The 23,528-nt window shown below is 44.0% G+C and overlaps 1 protein-coding gene across 1 annotated transcript in view; it reads right to left on the bottom strand.

Moving 5' to 3' along the window:
- slc29a1a (solute carrier family 29 member 1a) overlaps nt 1–21,139 on the bottom strand; it is a 59,228-nt gene extending 38,089 nt beyond the window's left edge. The window contains exon 1 of the mRNA XM_023970401.2: nt 21,083–21,139. The gene's annotated coding sequence lies outside the window, so the exon portion shown is untranslated. The remainder of the gene's footprint in view (nt 1–21,082) is intronic.
- Nucleotides 21,140–23,528: the final 2,389 nt, after the last annotated feature.

Here is a 23,528-nt window from a genome sequence, read left to right as displayed (position 1 = left end):
TATAAACATTGTGAACATGAGAGTAAAAGGAGTATTCCCTACCCGTAGGGTTAGTGATCCTCCATATATCAAATAAGTTAGAATTCTTTATGTAGGTATTCAAGAATTCACTTGAATAGAGAGTGGGGGTTCGCCGGGTAGAGGATCTGTCCAAGTATTGGTCTAGCACACAGTTAAGGTCCCCTCCGATGACCAGGTTAGTGTGGGAGACATCTGGAATCAGGGCAAGGACTCTTTTGAAAAAAGAGGGGTTATCAATGTTTTGCCCATAGATATTTAGTAGAGTTACAGAAGTAGAGTGGATCTCTCCTATTACGATCACATAACGACCCTCTTTATCCACAATAGTGGTTTTATGTAGAAAGGGAATTCCTTTCCGTACCAGAATCGCGTGCCTCTCGTTTTGGCAGAGAAGTTAGAGTGATACACTGCCCCACCCACCTACATTTAAGTCTGCTATGAGAATTATTTTCAGATGGGTTTCTTGCAAAAATATAATATCAGACGAGAGTGCTTTCAAGTGGGCTAGGACCTTGCCTCTCTTAATTGGTTCGTTTAAACCCTGACATTCCAGGAGTGAATGTGAGCCCCGCCCCCCTCTCATTTGTAGTTCCTATGGTGGCCTGCATAACATGTAACTCAGTAAAAAGGTAAGCAAGCGCACCAAACCGTCACGATCAGCATATGTAGCACCTACACCCGAGCAGTGTCCAACAGCCCCCCCCCCTACAAGCACCTTTACTTCCCACCCTGTACCCCTACTTTCCCCACCATTTACCCCCCGATCAACCCACCTTTAACAGGCATACACAAATAGGAGAAAAAAAAATATAAAAATAAAAATAATAAACACATTGTCTGGCCGATGCCAAAAAAGCACGGCGCGACCTCGAACAAGAGGTGAAACAAAAATAAAATCCCAACTATACGTTCACCTCTCACTATCCTAGAACTCTTACTAACATATGAACTGAGGAGGCTCCCGCGAGTAAAGTGTTCAATTAACATCTAATAAACCTAAGAGGATAAGTTGCAACTTAAACATATGCGCACTTAAGCGTCATCTTGGGTCAATCCCTGAGATAAGCAAGATATAGCAGCACAAGATTTATATGCTAAGCAATGCCGCGTCTAAACATGAACCATCAGCAACCGACAGACAGCAGAACATTTACATATTGTGGGTTAGATAGGAAACAAGAATTTTTCTAAATTAAACGTACCCCCAACCAGAAAATAAAAAATAAAAAATAAAAAAGGTTTATATATATATATATATACACATACATACACACATACATACACACATACACATATATATATATATAATACATACACATACACACACACCACACCCAAAATACATGTAAAATAATATATAAAAAAATATATATACATATATATATGCATACATACACATACCTACACAAACATTCATGCCCCAGAATAATAATCTACACTAGTTTAAAATATACACATACATTATGGTAACATGCTAAGAGGAAAATAATATAAAGTACGAATAGTAATATATATGTACACACACCTATACAGACACTACAGAGGGCTGGTGGGGGTCAAATCGGGAGAGCGGCCCTCGGCTAAGACAGAGGCAGAACGGCACAAAAACTTCAACGCTATCCAGGTGTTCTGTGTCTGCCCCTTCCCAACCGTCACCCCAGTCCCATGCAAGCAGTAAATAAATGGTATTGTAATAACAATAAATGTAAGAATTGAAAAATAAATAACGAAACCAAACAGCAACAAAAAATGGGGAATATAAGTATGTTCAACCGAAAGTGTCAATGGTCAAACCTGGAAGGCATCGCTCTGAACACAGCCAGAATGAAAGTGATTTTAACTGACCGCCTCCACAGCATCTTACATGGTCGGTAGCCCTCGTTGAGACCGTTCATTACGGTTTCACCCGTTATGGTATAGTATGGATTCGATTCCATGAGCAGACCCTAACACACAATGACAATGCACTCTAACCTTGTACGGGGATTGCCTATGTTCCCGGATAAACTTCTCTGCGTCCAAAACCGAGGAGAGCCAGATCTTCTCACCGGAAGGCGGGGTAATTCTTAGTCTTGCAGGAAGAGCAAGGCTGGGCGAAGATGGAGTTTGTAGAGCTTGGTCATGACATCTCTGTAGGCGCCGCGGTCCTTTGCCACATCGGGCGCATAATCATCATAGACACGGAAGGGGTGCCCTTTATGTAACAGGTTGCCCCTCATTCGGGCCTCGCGCAGGACAAGATCCTTGGTCTTGAAACTGTGACAACAGATGATGACTGGGCGAGGACGTTGGCCGGTCCAGGCACCGGAACAAGGCGCGATGTGCACGGTCCAGCTGGGGTCCGAAGCCAAAACATCCGATCCCATTGCATCCTTCAGTAGCTTGGCGAAGAAGTCGTGGGGCGAGAGCCCGCCTCTACCCCTCTGCCAGACCAACAACGCGAAGATTATTACGTCTGGAACGGCCCTCCAGGTCGACCACTTTCACAGAGAGCCTCTGCACCCTACCCTGCAGTGACGAGCACAGCTTCTCTAACTCGTCGATCCTACCAGCGTTGAATTCAGAAGCCCTCTCAAGGTCCACAATACTCTGCCCTGCGACGCGACCGTTCGAATGGTGCCCTCGATTTGGTGTCCAGTTCAGCAATAGTAGCCTTAAGATCCTCAGCTAAAGCAACACGTAGTTCCCAACGCCCGGGTAAGTTTGTTAAGTGTCACGTTTTTGCCTGTGCCTTCCGCCATGTCTGTCTCGTTGTTTGGTGCGGAGTAGGCCTCCGAATAGGATTTATTGTCCTTTGGTCGCTTATTACTCGCATTTTTACACAGAAAGTTACAATGTTGTATTAGAAAGAAAACGTTTGTTGTAAAAAGTGTCATAAAGTAGGTTAAGTTAGATTATTTCGCAAAAAAGTTGCAGGAGCCTCTACACACAAGCCGTTCACTCCAACATGCTAGCTCCGCCCCCTGAATCACACTTTGGATGGTGTATCAAATACCCAGTCACTACAAAGATACAGGCATCCTTTCTAATTCAGTTGCGGAGTGGAAGGAAACCGCTCAGGGATTTCACCATGAGGCCAATGGGACCAGATTACACTATTCCAAAACCAAACTGCATAGGATATTTCCTGATACATCCCCTATGTGTGATAAATGTCAGGCTGCACAGGGTACACTACTCCACTGCTTTGCCCTATGCTCTAGCTTGTATGGATACTGGAGTGGAATTTTTAGGATCCTCTCGGAAGTTTTGGAGACTTCAATTGATCCAGACCCGCTTCTGATAATCCTGGGASTGTCGGATTCCCTAAACGGATTAACCAACCCCCAAAAACAACTCATCTCTTACAGTCTCATTTCGGCAAAAAAATTTATCTTGTTGTTTTGGAAAAAGAGGGAAGCGCCCACTACCAAATTATGGCTCAGCGAATTGGCAAACACTGTACACTTAGAAAGAATTAGATATATTCTGAACAATAAATTATCAACATTTGATCAAATCTGGCAGCCTTTCCTCTACTACTTAGACCATGTGGMGCTGTGAATTTGTACTTTTTAACGCACTCTCAATTGTAATATTTTAATCCACCTTTGGTCAGCGTGTGCTGGCACCGCCACCCGAGCAGTGGGGAGGGTAATAAGGGGTAGGGATAAAGGGGGGGAAGAAGGGGGGAGGGATAAAGGGGGGGAGGGGTAAGGGGGGACACCTACCCTCTTTCTTTATACCTGTCCATGTTCTGTATGTCTTGTTTTGTAATATTTGTTTTGTACCCGGAACCCTGGGTCTTTTTGTTTCTGTCTGCTATTTTATGTATAGATAAGAACTGTATACCTGGCTTTTATACCGATACACCATTCTTGTATGTGTTCAATAAAAAATATTTGAACGGCAAAGTGTGATTCATAACTTGCTCAAATGGGAAATATTCAATGTTAGTTTTTTTGTTTTTTTTACCCATCTACCAATATGGGACCTTCTTTGCGAGGCATTGGAAAACCTCCCTGGTCTTTGTAGTTGAATCTGTGTTTGAAATTCACTGCTTGACTGAGGGACCTTCCAGATAATTGTATGTTTGGGGTACAGAGATGGGATAGGCCTAGTCATTCAAAAATCATGTTAAACACTTATTGCACACAAAGTGAGTTCATGCAACTTATTATGTGACTTGTTAAGCACATTTTTACTCCTGAACTTATTTAGTCATGCCGTACCAAAGGGGTTGAAAGCATATTGACTCAAGACAGTTCAGCTTTTCATTTTTAATTMATTTGTAAACATTTTGAAAAACATATTTCCACGTTGCCATTACGGGGTATTGTGTGTAGGCCAGTGACACAAAATCTCAATTGAATCTATTTTAAATTCAGGCTGTAACACAACAAAATGTAGAATAAGTCAAGTGGTGTGAATACTTTCTGAAGGCACTGTAGCTTTGTGTCTAAATGTAGCGCTCTGAGAGCCCTTTTCTTCGGACAACACCATAAAGCATTGCTCTGAGTGTGGTTTTCCAAATGCTCTTTAGATTGTCTGCTGTGGCTGTTGAATGGAATTAGTATGTTTGAATGGAATTGTCTGAAGCTTTGTTTATGTTCGGCTTTGACAGTATTCTACTGGATATGCCGAGTGTGAGACTGTTATTGACTCTTATGGTACAAATGCTTTCACCCACACCCTGTCTAGTCTAAAATAAGGCTGCTGTGGTTTGGACAGAGACCATCGCAGGAGTTGTAATCTGGCAGCTTCCCCTCAAAACACCCCAGATCCCTAGCCCACAAAAAAACTGGGCTAGCTGCTGAGGGAAGGTCCAAAACCTGTCCTCTAATGCAGTGTTTTCCAACTCCAGTCCTCTAGTACCGCCAAATGTACATATTTTTGTTGTGGCCCGGACAGGCACACCTGATTCAACTTGTCAACTAATCATCAAGCCCTTGACAAGTTGAATCAGGGGTTTTTGTCTGGGGCTACAACAACAATGTGTGCTGTTCGGGGTACTGGAGGACCGGAGTTGGGAAACACTAGATGTCCCGACGCCATATAATACTTTAAAGAAGTAGACCTGATTATATTTCTGAAACAAGCTCAAAACAAAGATGCGTATATCGTCATAATTGGCTCTAGATCTCCAACCTCGGCCACATTGTTTTATTTGGCTTTCTCCAGGATGGAAAACTCACTCAGCACACAGAACAGGACAGCACTGACTGTGTTTTTCCAGGGCCGGAGTAAGGGGGGAAATGGGCAGGGTGAGACCTGTGGTGGTTGTCTATATTTGTATAGCTTGTCCTTCTTACTTCATTTCTCCCACTACTAGACCAGTCAACCAACTTTATTCCGGTTAGTAACACGATCTTAATATCAGATGTGCAATTAGTTTAACATTTTCCATGTGTTACAGTATCATGACATGATAAGATGTCTACTTGCTCAAATTGGTTTGAATTCTGTCTACCCAGACAGAATAGTAACGACAGGCAATACAGTCAATGCCTATTCTAGAACTTCCTGTTGAGTTTGTGGCACAACAACCAAAGAAAGAAAAAACACATTCACAAAAGGAGTGAAAGTGGTGTCTCTGACAACATACTGAGATTTAAGACTGAGAGGACAGAAACAAAGTCCTTGGGAAAGCCTTTTTAACTCTTAAAGGAGTTGATAGAGCCCTGAACCCCATGCAGGATTAGAGTTTTTGCAGCGAATAAAACACTGTAACTCTGTGGATTTACCTCTGAACTGCTACGGTGTAAAGTGTAAAGGAAGAAAACAGAGGTCTCAGTTGGGCAAATCCGACTGATGTTTTTCATAGCATTCTTCTAAAATCCACAGCTATGTGGGATGTGGCAGTGGCTGCTACACATTAAGACTATATTTCATTTATTTAATCAAGGCTCGAAGGAAATTATTGAAAGTCTGACAGAACATCCAATCTGAAACAGATTCATTCACAGACCTGAATAATTTGACCAAGATGTGTTCCTTATGTTTTGTTTTGCAAATTTGAAAGTACATCTACAACAGCTGTATCAAAATCCCAGAAGAGCTGTGTTATGTAACTGCACATTCTGTTTAGCTTTTGGGGAATCAGTGGGTGGAGTTGATTTGTGCCTGAAGGCATGTTGGCTCTGTATGTATGGGATCTAGATGCAGGAGATTTCTTTCTTACTGTAGATCCTTCTTCCCCCTTTGAACCCTATTATTCGAGCACAAGACAAAAGGTCAACATTCTCAACCCTCGAAGGGCTGTACATCCTGTTACCTTGTCCAGAAGTCATTACACAATTGTTCTCTTCCCATCATCACCTAAACCGATACCAAAGAAAACAAGAGTGAGTTGCCAAGCACAGTCCTACCAACCCATTAGCCCTGATTGTTAGTGACCTTTTTCTAATTGTTTGCATGGGTCCTGGAAGGCACCTGCTGAAGCCATCAAGACGGCAGACAGCAGACACACACCGGTGGTGCAGTAGACTGAATAAAAGGCTTATCGGTCCACTCCGCTTCACGTCCATATGTCATGGAGAGGGTTCAGGGTCCTTTAGGTTCACTCTTAAAATGATATACTATTACCTATCATCGACTGGACCTCCGCAGGAATCACATAACATTGCTCCATAGCCATACCCATACATTTAATCATACAGGGTGAAACAATCCCCATATCCTCTTCCTGTAGCTGTTGAATGGAATCTAGAAGACTGGCTCTGTGTTCTGATTACGTTTCCGTATCTGGGTGAGCAAACAAATACATGAACCGAGAGGAATCTGTGGCCTGAGGTAACCTAAAGTGTAAGTTAAAATAACTAAATAGACCAATAGCAGTTTAAAACATGTTGTCCAGCCTGTGTGATCCACAAGGCTCACACTGCATTTTTAGCTGATAAAGCGGATATCATGACAGGATGTTTTCAATCTATTAGTCTGAAGGTCAACTCACTCATCTCTTACAGGGATCCTGTCATTCTGAAAGGCACGGTTAAAGCCATCTGACAGCCTGTCATATAAACTCTCTCCATATGTCAACATAGAATGTATGCCCCAATAATTTAGTGTAAAACATTTGTCATGGTATTTCACATGCCTTGACACCACTCAGGGAAAAGGCCATAGAGTCAGTGAACCTTGAGTGTGCAAATCAATGTGAGATGAAACAGGTTCAGGTTCCACTTGGCTCTGAACATGTCAGTGGYATCACTAGTTGTCATTTATGGGCAAAGGAACCATGCTGCAGTCATGTCTGTCTGAATTTCCCTCATGCACTATATTTCCAGAAGTTCAGKGGGGATGTTGTGAGAGTGGACGCAGGTTTGAGTAACACTCAGCCACAGAAATTCCAAAACAACATACATTTTACATTTTAGCAATTTAGCAGACACTCTTATCCAGAGTGACTTACAGATAGCTTGGTAGGACAACCACATACCACAGTCGTAGTAACTTAAATACATTTTTCCTTATACAACATACACCAGAAGAGGGGTGGGCGTCAGACTGATCCAAACCATCCTCCTCTTTTCTGCCAAAACAGCAGGGCTGCGCCATGATGGTGTCCACAATGACCATTAGATTGGATGTTCCACAAAATGGGTGCCTTTTGCGTCCCTTTGATATATTAAGTCGAAATTGTGCCCCAATGTTACATTTTAAAAGCCTGTTATATTAAATGAAGTTCCTCTTTAATATAGACCACATGGAGAATTCAATAAATCAGATGTTTTCATATGAATAAAGGCTTGCTAAAGTGCAAAAATTCTGCAAATATTATGGATCCCGCTGTCAACCCTGAAGATTTCAACCCACTTAATCCAAACATTTAAAAGGAATAGTTTCACCATATTAAAACAATCGTTCAGTTCACGTAAATTATTTGTTTAAGATTAAATCGTCAACCCTGTTACATCAACTCTTACTTTATTTGTCACTTAAACAATCAATACAATTTATTTATAAAGCCCCTTGTCACGACTCTGACCGAAGGTGGCTCCTCTTCCTGTTCGGGCGGCGCTTGGCGGTCGTCGTCACCGGTCTACTAGCTGCCACCGATCCCTTTTTCCCTTTTCTGTTGTTTTTGTCTTATTGGTTACACCTGTTTCTTGTTTAGGTTTTAGTTGGGCTATTTAAGCCGGTATGCCGGCCTGCTCTTTGTGCGGGCATATTTTTCCTCTGTTCATGTTTGTGGTTGTGCGATTTCCTTTGTTTTTTCCTCCGGACTGGTTGGGTCCTGGTTTTGGGCCGGTCTTGTTATTTGCGCCTGGTGTTTTGGCGTAACCATTTTCCCCTGCGCCGGAATAAAACATTGTTCTTTACCCTCTGCTTCCTGCACTTGACTCCGCACCCACTACGCATAGATTGCATGACACCCCTTTTACATTAAGCCGATGTCACAAAGTGCTAAACAGAAACACAGCCTAAAACCCSAAACAGCAAGCAATGCAGATGTATAAGCATGGTGGCTATACTATAGTCATTTTTCTAATTTAACCTCTTGAGATGGAAAACATGGTTTTTATGAATTTGAACATGTGCTCTTTATGACAGAAAGTTCAAATTTTGTGAATTATTATTTTTCTTTTTACCAAGTTAGACTTCTCAAAAGACACCACATTGGTGGAACGACCCAGACAATAACGACCCATTTTGTAACCTAATATGTCACTTCATCAATACAGCTTGAAAGCCTTCACTGTGTGTATGACCATGCCAAGAATTTATTGCACAAACTCAGAACATCTACATTCACTTGTTTTCCTGAAACTGGCTAAAACGACAAAGGGGAGGTCCAAATTAGGGTTGAATATTTTCCCTGTATTTTACAATTGTTCCACCCCGAGACTAAATCCCTCTTCTCCCCAGTAACCCGGTATATCCTGCCAAAACCGGAAGTGTCATTCTAAAGCATATAAATATCTGGATTTGATTAGATCTTTGATCGGCAAGAAAATTCGATCCTGATGCTACCTGAGCCTGATGAGCCATACATTAAAGACTTTTTATGAGCCCTACATTAAAGACTTTTTATGATCCCAAGCCCAAAACAGCCCAAATGATCTTCACGAAGATCGAATGGTTATGGGTGGGATTAAAAAACGACTATGGTCAACCGCCATCGCACGTTCTCTCTTCTTTCAAACTCCCTGTGAGTTCTATTGGCTGCTGTATGTAACAGTCAGCAAACAAGAGATTGCATCACTCGTCCAACAGTCTATTAGTATAAGAAACAATATAAAAAACAATTGCAGCAAGCTAATCTAGTCTAGCTTTTCCTGGGACTCCAAGAGCTAAGGAGCGTTTTTTAAGGAGAGAGGCCAGCAGAGCGCAGGTGTGTAATACGCAAGAGACAGAGGCTATAAGTTAGAAGCTTATGCATAACCCATCATTCATGAACTAAATTTAAGGCTAGTAGGCCTACTGCATACAATGTATTACCTCAAAGAGGTAGGCTAGGATATACAGTTGAAGTCAGAAGTTTACATACACCTTAGCCAAATACATTTAAACTCAGTTTATCACAATTCCTGACATTTAATCCTAGTAAAAATTCCATGTCTTAGGTCAGTTAGGATCACCACTTTATTTTTAGAATGTGAAATGTCAGAATAATAGTAGCGAGATTGATTTATTTCAGCTTTTATTTTTTTTATCACATTCCCAGTGGGTCAGAAGTTTACATACACTCAATTAGTATTTGGTAGCATTGCCTTTAAATTGTTTAACTGGGTCAAACGTTTCGGGTAGCATTCCACAAGCTTCCCACAATAAGTTGGGTGAATTTTGGCCCATTCCTACTGACAGAGCTGATGTAACCGAGTCAGGTTTGTAGGCCTCCTTGCTCGCACACGCTTTTTCAGTTCTGCCCACACATTCTCTATAGGATTGAGGTCAGGGCTTTGGGATGGCCACTCCAATACCTTGGCTTTGTTGACCTTAAGCCATTTTGCCACAACTTTGGAAGTATGCTTGGGGTAATTGTTCATTTGGAAGACCAATCTTTAACTTCCTGAATGATCTCTTGAGATGTTGCTTCAATATATCCACATAATTTTCCTGCCTCATGATGCCATCTATTTTGTGAAGAGCACCAGTCCCTCCTGAAGCAAAGCACTCCCACAACATGATGCTGCCACCCCCGTGCTTCACGGTTGGGATGATGTTCATTGGCTTGCAAGCCTCCCCCTTTTTCCTCCAAACATAGCGATGGTCATTATGGCCAAACAATTATATTTTTGTTTCATCAGACCAGAGGACATTTCTCCAAAAAGTACGATCTTTGTCCCCATGCTGCAGTTGCAAACCGTAGTCTGGCTTTTTTATGGCAGTTTTGGAGCAGTGGCTTCTTCCTTGCTGAGCGGCCTTTCAGGTTATTCAATATAGGACTCGTTTTACTGTAGAAATAGATACTTTTTGTACCTGTTTCTTCCAGCATCTTCACAAGGTCCTTTGATGTTGTTCTGGGATTGATTTGCACTTTTTGCACCAAAGTACGTTCATCTCTAGGAGACAGAACACGTCTCCTTCCTGAGCGGTATGAAGGCTGCGTGTCCCATGGTGTTTATACTTGCGTACTATTGTTTGAATTCCCATGATGTCAAGCAAGAGACACTGAGTTTGAGTAGCCTTTGAAAACATCCACAGGTACACCTCCAATTGACTCAAATGATGTCAATTAGCCTATCAGAAGCTTCTAAAGCCATGACATCATTTTCTGTAATTTTCCAAGCTGTTTAAAGGCACAGTCAACTTAGTGTATGTAAACTTCTGACCCACTGGAATTGTGATACAGTGAAATAATCTGTCTGTAAACAATTGTTGGAAAAATTACTTGTGTCATGCACAAAGTAGATGTCCATACCGACTTCCCAAAACTATAGTTTGTTCACAAGAAATGTGTGGAGTGGTTGAAAAATGAGTTTTAATGACTTCAACTGTATATAAACAGTATATATACACTGAGTGTACTGAGTGTTCCTAATACTGAGTTGCACCCACATTTTGCCCTCAGAACAGCCTCAATTCGTGGGGGCATGGACTCAACAAGATGTCGAAAGCATTCCACTGGGATGCTGGCCCATGTTGACGCTTCCCACAGTTGTATCAAGTTGGCTAAATGTCCTTTGGGTGGTGGACCATTCTTGATACCAGTGGCGGTCGGTGACGTTTAAGGTGCCGATTATATATTTTTTGTATGGCATTATTTCTATTACAGCATATTGGATGACTGTCATTCATATTGCATTCACCCAGTTCAATGTAACATTGATATGTTTAGGCTACTATATGATACTCARATTTTCCCTGTACCCATCATGAGGTTGCTACAACCTAGCCAATGAATGAAAGTTTACAACGTAGGTGCACAGGTCGAGCGAAAAAATGTTGTAATCAAGGTGGCAGACAGTGACACATTCAATACTGCCTTGCACACTCTTGCCTGCATCCAGTTAATCTAGGGCGTAATTATTAGTCCAACAGTTGCAAACGAGAGTTTCTATTGGACAAATTCAGGTATGTTTATCCCCGTAACGTTCCATTTACTTCCTTTTCAGAAATGTTTTTCAACAGAATCGTCAGAATAAATACAACACTGATCACACGCAAACCCAGTTCACTTTCATAGGAGCCACATACAAACAGCATGATCATTTTGCTCAATGTATAATCCCTTCTCGCACCTACGCGCTCTCCTTCACTAGTGGACTTCAGTGCACAACACATCAGCTGTATGTGACAAGGCGAAAAAAATCTTTCCAAGCCAAACCTTCATATCATAACTGTTAACCGCTACACACAGCCTACATCATCATCACCATTAGCTAATGTCATAGTCAACATAGTTACTAGAATTAACACGTCAATAAACCCACTACAATCATGCAGTACAGTGTACAGTCAGCAAGCAGTTTAGCAGTTACACTGGCGGGACCCGGTGGCAATAAATCAATAAAACCAAAAGCTTACCTTGACTTGGAAGAGTTCCAGTGTTGGATAACCATAGACAGCTAGCTAATATAGCATGCATCTCTGTTTGAGCCGGGTGTTTGAGTAGGCTAAACTAGCTAAGTACATTCGCTAGCTAAGTGAAATAAAAAATGTAAATAAAGAAATATAGCTATATCTCTCTCTCTTCTTCATTTTTAAAGATATTAGTATGTTCAAAACTGTTCAACTATTGTCTTTTTCTCTCTAATTTAGTCAACTACTCAACACATTGTATGCACTGCAGTGCTAGCTAGCTGTACTAGATTCATTCTCTGATCCTTTTATTGGGTGGACAACATGTCAGTTCATGCTGCAAGAGCTCTGATAAGTTGGAGGACGTCCTTCAGAAGTTGTCATAATTACTGTGTAAGTCTATGGAAGAGGGTGAGAACCATGAGCCTCTTAGTTTTTTTTATTGAAGTCAATGTACCCAGAGGAGGACGGAAACTAGCTGTCCTCTAGCTACACAATGGTGCTACCCTACAGAATGCTGTTGAAGCTACTGTAAACCTTCATTGTAAAACAGTGTGTTTTAATCAATTATTTGGTGATGTGAATATATAAAGTTTTTAAATGTTGAACTATTTTTATGAAATTCACTGAAGAGGATGGTCTTCCTCCTCTGAGGAGCCTCCACTGCTTGAGCCACATGGGAAACTGTTGAGCGTGCAGTTCTTGACACACTCAAACCCGTGCACCTGGCACGTCCTACCATACCCCGTTCAAAGGCACTTAAATCTTCTGTCTTGCCCATTTACCCTCTGAATGGCACACACACACAATGTCTCAACTATCTCAAGGCTTAAAAATCCCTCCTTAACCTGTCTCCTTCCCTTCATCTACACTGATAGAAGTAGATTTAACAAGTGACATCAATAAAGGAYCATAACTTCATGTGGATTATCCTGCTCAGTCTATGTTAAAGAGTTCCTGTGAACTCAAATTGCATCCAAAATAGATAATCCTGTTCAATATTGATATATATATAGTACCAGTCAAAAGTTTGGACACACCTACTCATTCCAAGGTTTTTCTTTATTTTTTACTATTTTCTACATTGTAGAATAATAGTGAAGACATCAAAACTATGAAATAACACATACGGATTCATGTAGTAACCAAACAAGTGTTAAACAAATCAAAACATATTTTATATTTGAGATTCTTCAAAGTAGCCACCCTTTACCTTAATGACAGCTTTGCACACTCTTGGCATTCTCTCAACCAGCTTCATGAGGTAGTCACCTGGAATGCATTTCAATTAACAGGTGTGCATTGTTAAAAGTTAATTTGTGGAATTTCTTTCCGTCTTAATGTGTTTGAGCCAATCAATTGTGTTGTGATAAGGTAGGAGTGGTATACAGAAGATAACACTATTTGGTAAAATACCAAGTCCATATTATGGCAAGAACATCTCAAATAAGCAAAGAGAAACAACAGTCCATCATTACTTTAAGACATTAATACATGAATGGCATAAATCAGCACTGCAGACCTCTCCCTGTCCTATACCGTGCCTTGATTGTATTACTGTTGATAATATCTGGAAATGTGCATGTACACCCTGGCCCACCTACTGTTGCTAGCCCCAGTTCTGACTTGTGCTCTGATATCTGCTTCACTGATTTCTGCTCTCGTAAAAGCCTGGGTTTTCTGCACATTAACACTATAAGCTTATTACCTACAATGGATCAATTGAAAGTGAGGGTTCACAGCCCCAATCCAGATGTGTTGGTCACTACTGAGACATGGTTAAGGAAGAGTTCTTTGAATACTGATGTTATCCTTTCTGGTTATAAAATTTGTCCCCAAGACAGATCTTCCAAAAGTGGGGGAGTGGCAATCTTTACCAAGGATAACAGTGCTCGGTTGTCTCCACCAAGTCTGTCCCCAAACAATTTGATTTGCTGGTTTTAAGCATTAAACTTTCACATAGCTCTTTGTTGACTGTTGCTGGGTGCTATCGTCCTCTATCATCACCAGCTCTCTCCTGGCCTGCTAGTTGACCTAAACTGGGACATGCTTAAACCACCTGACCAAGTCCTAAAGCAATGGGACTCCCTAAATCTTTCTCAGATTATTACCAATCCTACAAGGTATGACTCCAAACATCCAGAAAAGGCTACTCTCCTCGATGTTATCCTCACAAATAATCCTGATAGGTATCAGTTTGGTGTTTTCTGTAATGACCTTAGTGATCACTGTTTTACAGCCTGTGTTCGTAATGGCTGCTCAGTGAAATTACCTGTTCTGATTTGTCATAGACGCTTTCTAAAAAACTTTAATGAGCAAGCCTTCCTTCCTGAACTGGCCACTGTAAAATGGTATAGAATCAGCTTGATCCCCTCTGTCGAAGACGCTTGGACCTTCTTTTTTGATATTTTCAGTGGTATTGTTAACATACAAGTCCCTATAAAGGGTTCAGCCCCAGGTTCAGCCCCTGGTTCGACCGTGATCTTGCAGAGTTACTCCACCTCAAGAATTGCATTTKCATTTGCATATTCAGGCTGACTGGCTCTCGTTCAGGCAAATGAGAAATAAGTGCACTCAGGCTATCCGGAAGGCCAAAGTTAGTTACTTTAAGGAGCAGTTCTTTCTCTGTGTGTCTAACCCCAAGAAGTTCTGGAAAACGGTTAAAGAACTGGAGAATAAACCCTCCCCCTCACAGCTGCCCATGTCCATTAATGTTGATGATGTGGTTGTTATTGACAAGAAGCACATGGCTGAGCTCTTTAATCACTACTTCATTAAGTCACGATTCCTATTTGACTCAGCCATGCCTCCTTGCCCGACCAACATTTCCTCATCTCCCACCCCTTCTAATGCGACTATCCCCGATGCTTCTCCCTCTTTTTCCCCTGCCCCACTACAAAGTTTCTCCCTGCAGGCAATAACTGAGTCCGAGGTGCTAAAGGAGCTCCTGAAACTTGACCCCAAAAAACCATCTGGATCAGATGGTTTAGAATGACACTTCTGGTTTGGGCAGGAACTACTGGGTTACTGGGGAGAAAAGTGATTTATTCTCGGGATGGAACATTTGTAAAATACAGGGAAAATATTCAACCCTAATTTGGACCTCYCCTTTGTCGTTTTAGCCAGTTTCAGGAAAACAAGTGAATGTAGATGTTCTGAGTTTGTGCAATAAATTCKTGGCAGGGTCATACACACAGTGAAGGCTTTCAAGCTGTATTGATGAAGTGACATATTAGGTTACAAAATGGGTCGTTATGGTCTGGGTCGTTATTGTCTCAGGAATTGTGAAAAACGTAGTTTTAATGTAATTGGCTAAGGTGTATGTAAACTTCTGACTTCAACTGTAGCTGCTGCTCATGTTGGTATCTGTACTGATGGCGCAAAAGCCATGAGGGGGAGGCATAGTGGAGTTTTAACGTGCGTGCAAGCAGTTTCTCTCGACGCCACTTGGGTACACAGCAGCATCCACCGAGAGGCTCTTGCTGCCAAGGGAATGCCTGACAGCTTGAAAGACGTTTTGGACACTTCAGTGAAAATGGTTAACTTTGTTAAAGCAAGGCCCCTGAACTCTCGTGTATTTTCTGCACTATGCAATGATATGGCAGCGACCATGTAACGCTTTTACAACATACAGAAGTGCGCTGGTTATCAAGGGTCAAATTATTGACACGTTTTTTTAAATTGAGAGACAAGCTTTTTTATTTACTGACCATCATTTTCACTTGTCTGACCGCTTGCATGATGACGAGTTTCTCACACGACTGGCCTATCTGGGTGATGTTTTTTCTCGCCTGAATGATCTGAATCTAGGATTACAGAGCACTGATTCTTATGTTCAATAAATGTATCGTATAGTGTGTGTGGGGCAGGCTTACAATGATGGCAAAAAACAACATTTGAGTGTGCCAACCCTGGTGCTAGAGGGGGTACGCAGCTGGAGGTTGAACGTTTGAAGGGGTACGGGACTATAAAAAGTTTGGGAACAACTGGCCTACAGTATATGATACACTTCCTTCTCAATTTCCATCTCTTGAGGTATGACTTTTCTTTCGATCAGATTGGACCTGAGAGACCAAAATCAGCACATATCAGTGGTAAATATGAGATTACGTACTTTGGAACCATTTGATACAGCTTTGATCTTACAGACGTCCTCCATCCATCAAAATGTGTCTTCTGATTCATGGAGCTGTCCGAAAAAGCTCCACACAGCAATGAGACAACATTATTGTACTGGCTGCCAAACCGCAGCTTGACATTACTGTGCAAGTTACATCTCGTCGGCGCTCCTGCTTTAAAGTCACACCCTTTAAATATTGGCTCACAGCAGCCGGATCAGAGCTGGTGGAGTATTGTTTGTTTGGGAGCTGTGGAGGCTTGGGATGGAATCTGGGGGTGAGAGGGGGCACAGAGTTGACTGTTAACAGCCTTGCTAATACTCTGCTGCTGTGCTGTGCTGCACATGGAAAGGGTTAGTTAGTTAGTAGGACTCTAGCTTACTGCACCCTGATGTTAATGTGCCATGAGTTCCAGGGATGCCTGTTGGGCTTCTTTGGAAGTCCTTATACCTGCAGAGTTTCAAACTCAAAGCGTGATCTTTTGCACCAATAAGTATTCTGTCTCTGTTGATTTGATCAGATCAAATCAAATCAAATTGTATTTGTCACACGCGCCGAATACAACCGGAGTAGACCTTACAGTGAAATGCTTACTTACAAGCCCTTAAACAACAATGCAGTTTTAAGAAAATACCTTAAAAAAGTAAGAAATAAAAGTAACAGATAATTAAAGAGCAGCAGGAAAATAACAATAGCGAGGCTATATACAGGGGGTACAGGTACAGACTCAATGTGAGGGGGCACCGGTTAGTCGAGGTAATATGTACATGTAGGTAGAGTTATTAAAGGATTGTGTCAGTGCGGCTCAGAAATGATCGAACCTGTAATAACTCCTTGGCCACAATGATTTAATTGAGTAAAAACCACCTGAGGTTGCAAAACTATATGGTTAAATGGTTAAATGTAATGTGTGTTATGACACTGTATAATGTAATATCAAATGGTAATGCTATGATTTTGGAATTACGATTTGTGAGTTATGATTATGTAACAACAAAGTTATTAATGACATGTCTGAAAAATGACCTTCCCATTGGCACAGAGCAAGTAACATTAAAGGCAGGGATGTCCTTTATGTTATTAAGGATGTTGAAGGTGAACATTTCTAAATGAGCAGCTTAAAAGATCGTTTAGACCCATACAGTCCTGAAAGTGGCAGGACCCTTTTCCTCAGAACTGCTGCCACCACACAGCTGAGAATGCAATCTCACTCCAGATGACTATAAGCAAATGCTTATCTGAGCACAGAAGAACATTGTAAGAGAGAGAGAGTGCGTTTACAGTTGTGCTGCTATGTTATGATATGTCTATTCTATAGGGGCTATTTTGAGAAGTATCTCATGCCCCCCCCCCGCAGAGAGACCCCCTACACGCAGGATGAGGTTGTGTAGCCTGCTGGGACTGTGCATAGTTTATATGAACACATCCTACAGCTAACCAAACATTATACTCTCTTTCTTTCTCTCTCTCTCTCTCTCACACACAAAATGTGAAATCATAAAATATAGGCTTACTAATGTTGCAAGGTCATATAGCAGTTACACACATATCAAAGAACATGTTGGACCTGCTCGCATGTAACATAGGCTAATCGAACACCTCGCATCATGCACACGTATGGCATGACATATTTCAAATACAACAGTGCACCTGTCATTTCGAGGTAGCGCAGTGCGATGTTGTGACCATTCGACCTTCAGCTATAACCGAGTTGGTATTTGTGATCTACTCTGTGCAGTATGCATGCACGGTGTTTGGTAAACGCGTTTGTTAAAACAATTTAATCCCAAAACCTGTGCATCAACATTATTAGAAATTTCGCTGACGAACGCTTGGCTACATCATGACGATTCGACTCATATCGTCTCCCCAATAAAAGCTTTTGCCATGTGCAGACTGCTGTTGTCACGATCGTGTGGAGGAGAGACGGACCAAGGCGCAGCATGATATGAATACATCTTCTTTTTTTTATATAGAAGACGGAACACGAAACACTTTATTCAAACTAAACAAAACCAAACACGACCATGAAACTACAAACGCAAGTGCACACACAAACTACTTACGTTCGACATAGACTAGACATATACAATGACCCACAACAGCTAAAGCCTATGGCTGTCTTAAATATGGCTCCCAATCAGAGACAACAGTAACCAGCTGTCTCTAATTGGGAACCCATTCAGGCAACCATAGACTTTCCTAGACAACTACACACAACACTAAACCATCTATACTCCTTAACCCTCTAAACCATACAACCCCTAGACAATACAAAAACACATACTTCATGATGTCACACCCTGACCTGACTAAAATAATAATGAACACAAAGATAACTAAGGCCAGGGTGTGACATAACCCCCCCTTAAGGTGCGAACTCCGGGCGCACCAGCATCAAGTCTAGGGGAGGGTCTGGGTGGGCGTCTGTCCACGGTGGCGGCTCTGGCACTGGTCGTGGTCCCCACCCCACCATAGTCACTACCCGCTTACTTAACCCCACTGGAATAAGGGGCAGCCCGGACTAAGTGGCAGCACCGGACTAAGGGCAGCACCGGACTAAGGGGCAGCACGAGAGGAGCAAGGATAAGGGGCACACCAGGATAAGGGGCAGCACCAGGATAAGGGGCAGCACAGGATAAGGGGCAGCACCAGGATAAGGGCAGCACCGTACTGAATGGCGGATCCTGGCTGGCTGGCGATCTGGCTGGCTGGCGGATCCTGCTGGCTGACGGCTTGGCGGATCCTGGCTGGACGGCTCTGGCGGATCCTGGCTGGACGGCTCTGGCGGATCCTGGCTGGACGGCTCTGGCGGATCCTGGCTGGACGGCTCATGACTGGCTGACGGATCTGGCTGCTCATGGCTGGCTGACGGATCTGGCTGCTCATGGCTGGCTGACGGATCTGGCTGCTCATGGCTGGCTGACGGATCTGGCTGCTCATGGCTGGCTGACGGATCTGGCTGCTCATGGCTGGCTGACGATCTGGCTGCTCATGGCTGGCTGACGGATCTGGCTGCTCTGGCTGGCTGACGGATCTGCTGCTCATGGCTGGCTGACGGATCTGGCTGCTCATGGCTGGCTGACGGATCTGGCTGCTCATGGCTGGCTGACGGCTCTGGCTGCTCATGGCTGGCTGACGGCTCTGGCAGATCCTGTCTGGTTGGCGGCTCTGGCAGATCCTGTCTGTTTGGCGGCTCTGGCAGATCCTGTCTGGTTGGCGGCTCTGGCAGATCCTGTCTGGTTGGCGGCTCTGGCAGATCCTGTCTGGTTGGCGGCTCTGGCAGATCCTGACTGACGAATGGTCTAGCGGCTCCTGACTGACTAACGGCTCTGACGGCTCGGGACAGACGGGCGGCTCTAATGGCTCGGGACAGACGGATGGCTCAGACGGCGCTGGGGAGACGGATGGCTCAGATGGCGCTGGGGAGACGGATGGCTCAGATGGCGCTGGGGAGACGGATGGCTCAGATGGCGCTGGGCAGACGGATGGCTCTGGCCGGATGAGGCGCACTGTAGGCCTGGTGCGTGGTGCCGGAACTGGAGTCACCGGGCTAAGGACACGCACCTTCAGGCTAGTGCGGGGAGAAGGACACAGGGCATACTGGACCCTGGGAGCGCACATTAGGCCTAGTGCGTGTGCGGAACTGGTGGTACCGGACTGGGGACACGCATCTCAGGGCTAGTGCGGGGAGCAGCAACAGGACGCACAGGACTCTGGGGACACACAGGAGGCTTGGTGCGTAGTTTAGGCACTGGTGGTGAAGGGCTGGAGACACGCACCATGGACTAGTGCGTGGAGGAGGCACTGGTGGTACTGGACTGGGGCGGGAGGTGGCGCCGGAAATACCGGACCGTGCAGGCGTACTGGTTCCCTTGAACACCGAGCCTGCCCAACCTTACCTGGTTGAATGCTCCCCGTCGCCCGACCAGTGCGGGGAGGTGGAATAACCCGCACCGGGCTATGTAGGCGAACCGGGGACACCATGCGTAAGGCTGGTGCCATGTAAGCCGGCCCGAGGAGACGTACTGGTGGCCAGATATGTAGGGCCGGCTTCATGACATCCGGCTCAATGCCCAATCTAGCCCTACCAGTGCGGGGAGGTGGAATAACCCGCACCGGGCTATGAACACGTACAGGAGACACCGTGCGCTCTATTGCGTAACACGGTGTCCCCGTACTCCCGTCTCCACGGTTAGCCTGGGAAGTGGGCGCAGGTCTCCTACCTGCCCTCGGCCCACTACCTCTTAGCCACCCCCCCAAGAAATTTTGGGGTAGTATCGCGGGCTTCCAGCCTTGCCTCCATGCTGCCTCCTCATATCGCCTCCTCTCGGCTTTCGCTGCTCCAGCTCTTCACGAGGGAGGCGATATTCTCCCGTTTGTGCCCAAGGTCCTTTCCATCTAATATCTCCTCCCATGTCCATGAATCCTTGATGCTTGATCCTGTTGCGCTTGTCATGCTGCTTGATCCGGGTTTGGTGGGTCATTCTGTCACGATCGTGTGGAGGAGAGACGGACCAAGGCGCAGCATGATATGAATATCTTCTTTTTTTTATATAGAAGACGGAACACGAAACACTTATTCAAACTAACAAAACAACAAACGACCGTGAACTACAAACGCAAGTGCAACACACAAACTACTTACGTTCGACATAGACTAGACATATACAATGACCCACAACAGCTAAAGCCTATGGCTGTCTTAAATATGGCTCCCAATCAGAGACAACAGTAACAGCTGTCTCTAATTGGGAACCCATTCAGGCAACCATAGACTTTCCTAGACAACTACACACAACACTAAACCATCTATACTCCTTAACCTCTAAACCATACAACCCCCTAGACAATACAAAACACATACTTCATGATGTCACACCCTGACCTGACTAAATATAATGAACACAAAGATAACTAAGGCCAGGGTGTGAACAGCTGTCGCATGCAAATAATGGTATTTCCATAGTTAGCTATAAGGAGTAAAACGATGTACTTACATGATCAGAAGTGATGTTGATGCTATCACATTCAAACGCGCTCCATTTTCGCCACATAAAGTTGGTGGGGTGTTCTCCTGTTTCCAACAGATTTCGTTACAGTTGCCTATCATTTGACGACAAAACTTGTAAACTGGGCTGCATTCATTCCCGAAAGCAGTGCTGATGGTGGTGACACATGCAAATTAGCATTAAGAGGACCGGCTTGCTCCAAATTCTTGAAGCAGGGCACCTCTTACTTTGAATTCTTACAAATCCAGGATTTAAAATATTTTACTATAAGAATTTGGGTCATAACATGTAGTGGACTTTGATTAGTTTTGTAATGGAAAGTTTATATTGGACGCTTTATTATAGCCCTATATTACACTGATGTGGCATTTATTCATGAGCACTATGAACATATTAATTATAATGATAAACATCTAATATTTTTCTGTCGGCCCCAGCGCGACTCAGGCTCTGGGTGTAGTTAATCCGACACTCTCTGCGTAGTCATCGCCATTTTACCTGCTGTCTTGTGTTAGCTGATTAGCTTGCTGTTGTTCACCTGTTGTCTTAGCTAGCTCTCCCATAATATCTGCATTACTTTATGCCTCGCTGTATGTCTCTCTCAATTGTCAATATGCCTTGTATACTGTTGTTCAGGTTAGTTATCATTGTTTTAGTTTACAATGGAGCCCCTAGTTCCACTCTTCATACCTCTGACACCTCCTTTGTCCCACCTCCCATACATGCGGTGACCTCACCCATTATAACCAGCATGTTTTGCTCACTGCTTTAGCACACTCTGCCAACCCTGATGTCCTTGCCGTGTCCGAATCCTGGCTTAGGAAGGCCACCAAAAATTCTGAGATTTCCATACCCAACTATAACACTTTCCGTCAAGATAGAACTGCCAAAGGGGGAGGAGTTGAAATCTACTGCAGAGATAGCCTGCAAAGTAATGTCATACTTTCCACGGCCAATTCCCAAGCAGTTCGAACTTCTAATTTTAAAAATGAATCTCTCCAGAAATAAGTCTCTCACTGTTGCCGCCTGCTACCGACCCCCCCCTCAGCTCCCAGCTGTGCCCTGGACACCATTTGTGAATTGATCGCCCCCCATCTAGCTTCAGAGTTTGTTCTGCTAGGTGACCTAAACTGGGATATGCTTAACACCCCGGCAGTCCTACAATCCAAGCTTGATGCCCTCAATCTCACACAAATCATCAGGGAACCCACCAGGTACAACCCTAAATCCGTAAACATGGGCACCCTCATAGACATTATCCTGAGCAACTTTCCCTCCAAATACACCTCTGCTGTCTTCAATCAAGATCTCAGCGATCACTGCCTCATTGCCTGTATCCGCTACGGGTCCGCGGTCAAACGACCACCCCTCATCACTGTCAAACGCTCCCTAAAACACTTCTGYGAGCAGGCCTTTCTAATTGACCTGGCCCRGGTATCCTGGAAGGATATTGACCTCATCCCGTCAGTTGAGGATGCCTGGTCATTCTTTAAAAGTAACTTCCTCACCATCTTAGATAAGCATGCCCCGTTCAAAAAAACGCAGAACTAAGAACAGATATAGCCCTTGGTTCACTCCAGACCTGACTGCCCTCGACCAGCACAAAAACATCCTGTGGCGGACTGCAATARCATCGAATAGTCCCCGCGATWTGCAACTGTTCAGGGAAGTCAGGAACCAATACACGCAGTCAGTCAGGAAAGCAAAGGCTAGCTTTTTCAAGCAGAAATTTGCATCCTGYAGCTCTAACWCCAAAAWGTTCTGGGACACTGTAAAGTCCATGGAGAACAAGAGCACCTCCTCCCAGCTGCCCACTGCACTGAGGCTAGGTAACACGGTCACCACCGATAAATCCATGATAATCGAAAACTTCAACAAGCATTTCTCAACGGCTGGCCACGGTTGGCTACTCCAACCTCGGCCAACAGCTCCGCCCCCCCCGCAGCTACTCGCCCAAGCGTCCCCAGCTTCTCCTTTACCCAAATCCAGATAGCAGATGTTCTGAAAGAGCTGCAAAACCTGGACCCATACAAATCAGCTGGGCTTGACAATCTAGACCCTCTATTTCTGAAACTATCCGCCGCCATTGTCGCAACCGCTATTACCAGCCTGTTCAACCTGTCTTTCATATCGTCTGAGATCCCCAAGGATTGGAAAGCTGCCGCGTTCATCCCCCTCTTCAAAGGGGGAGACACCCTGGACCCAAACTGTTACAGACCTATATCCATCCTGCCCTGCCTAAAGAATATGTGATGACAGATCGAAAAGCCTTTGGCCAGCGTGGAAATGAAGACGGCTGCACAGTCTGCTTTATCGGGCGGTTATGATATCGTTTAGTACCTTGAGCGTGGCTGAGGTGCACTCGTGACGGGCTCGGAAACGGATTGCACAGCGAAGAAGTACGGTGGATTCAGATGGTCAACGTGATCTGTTT

The sequence above is a fragment of the Salvelinus sp. IW2-2015 genome, linkage group LG25, assembly GCF_002910315.2.
Source record: "Salvelinus sp. IW2-2015 linkage group LG25, ASM291031v2, whole genome shotgun sequence".
Taxonomy (NCBI): domain Eukaryota; kingdom Metazoa; phylum Chordata; class Actinopteri; order Salmoniformes; family Salmonidae; genus Salvelinus; species Salvelinus sp. IW2-2015.
Note: the sequence above shows the minus strand (reverse complement) of the source record. Positions and strands in the feature narration are given on the sequence as shown.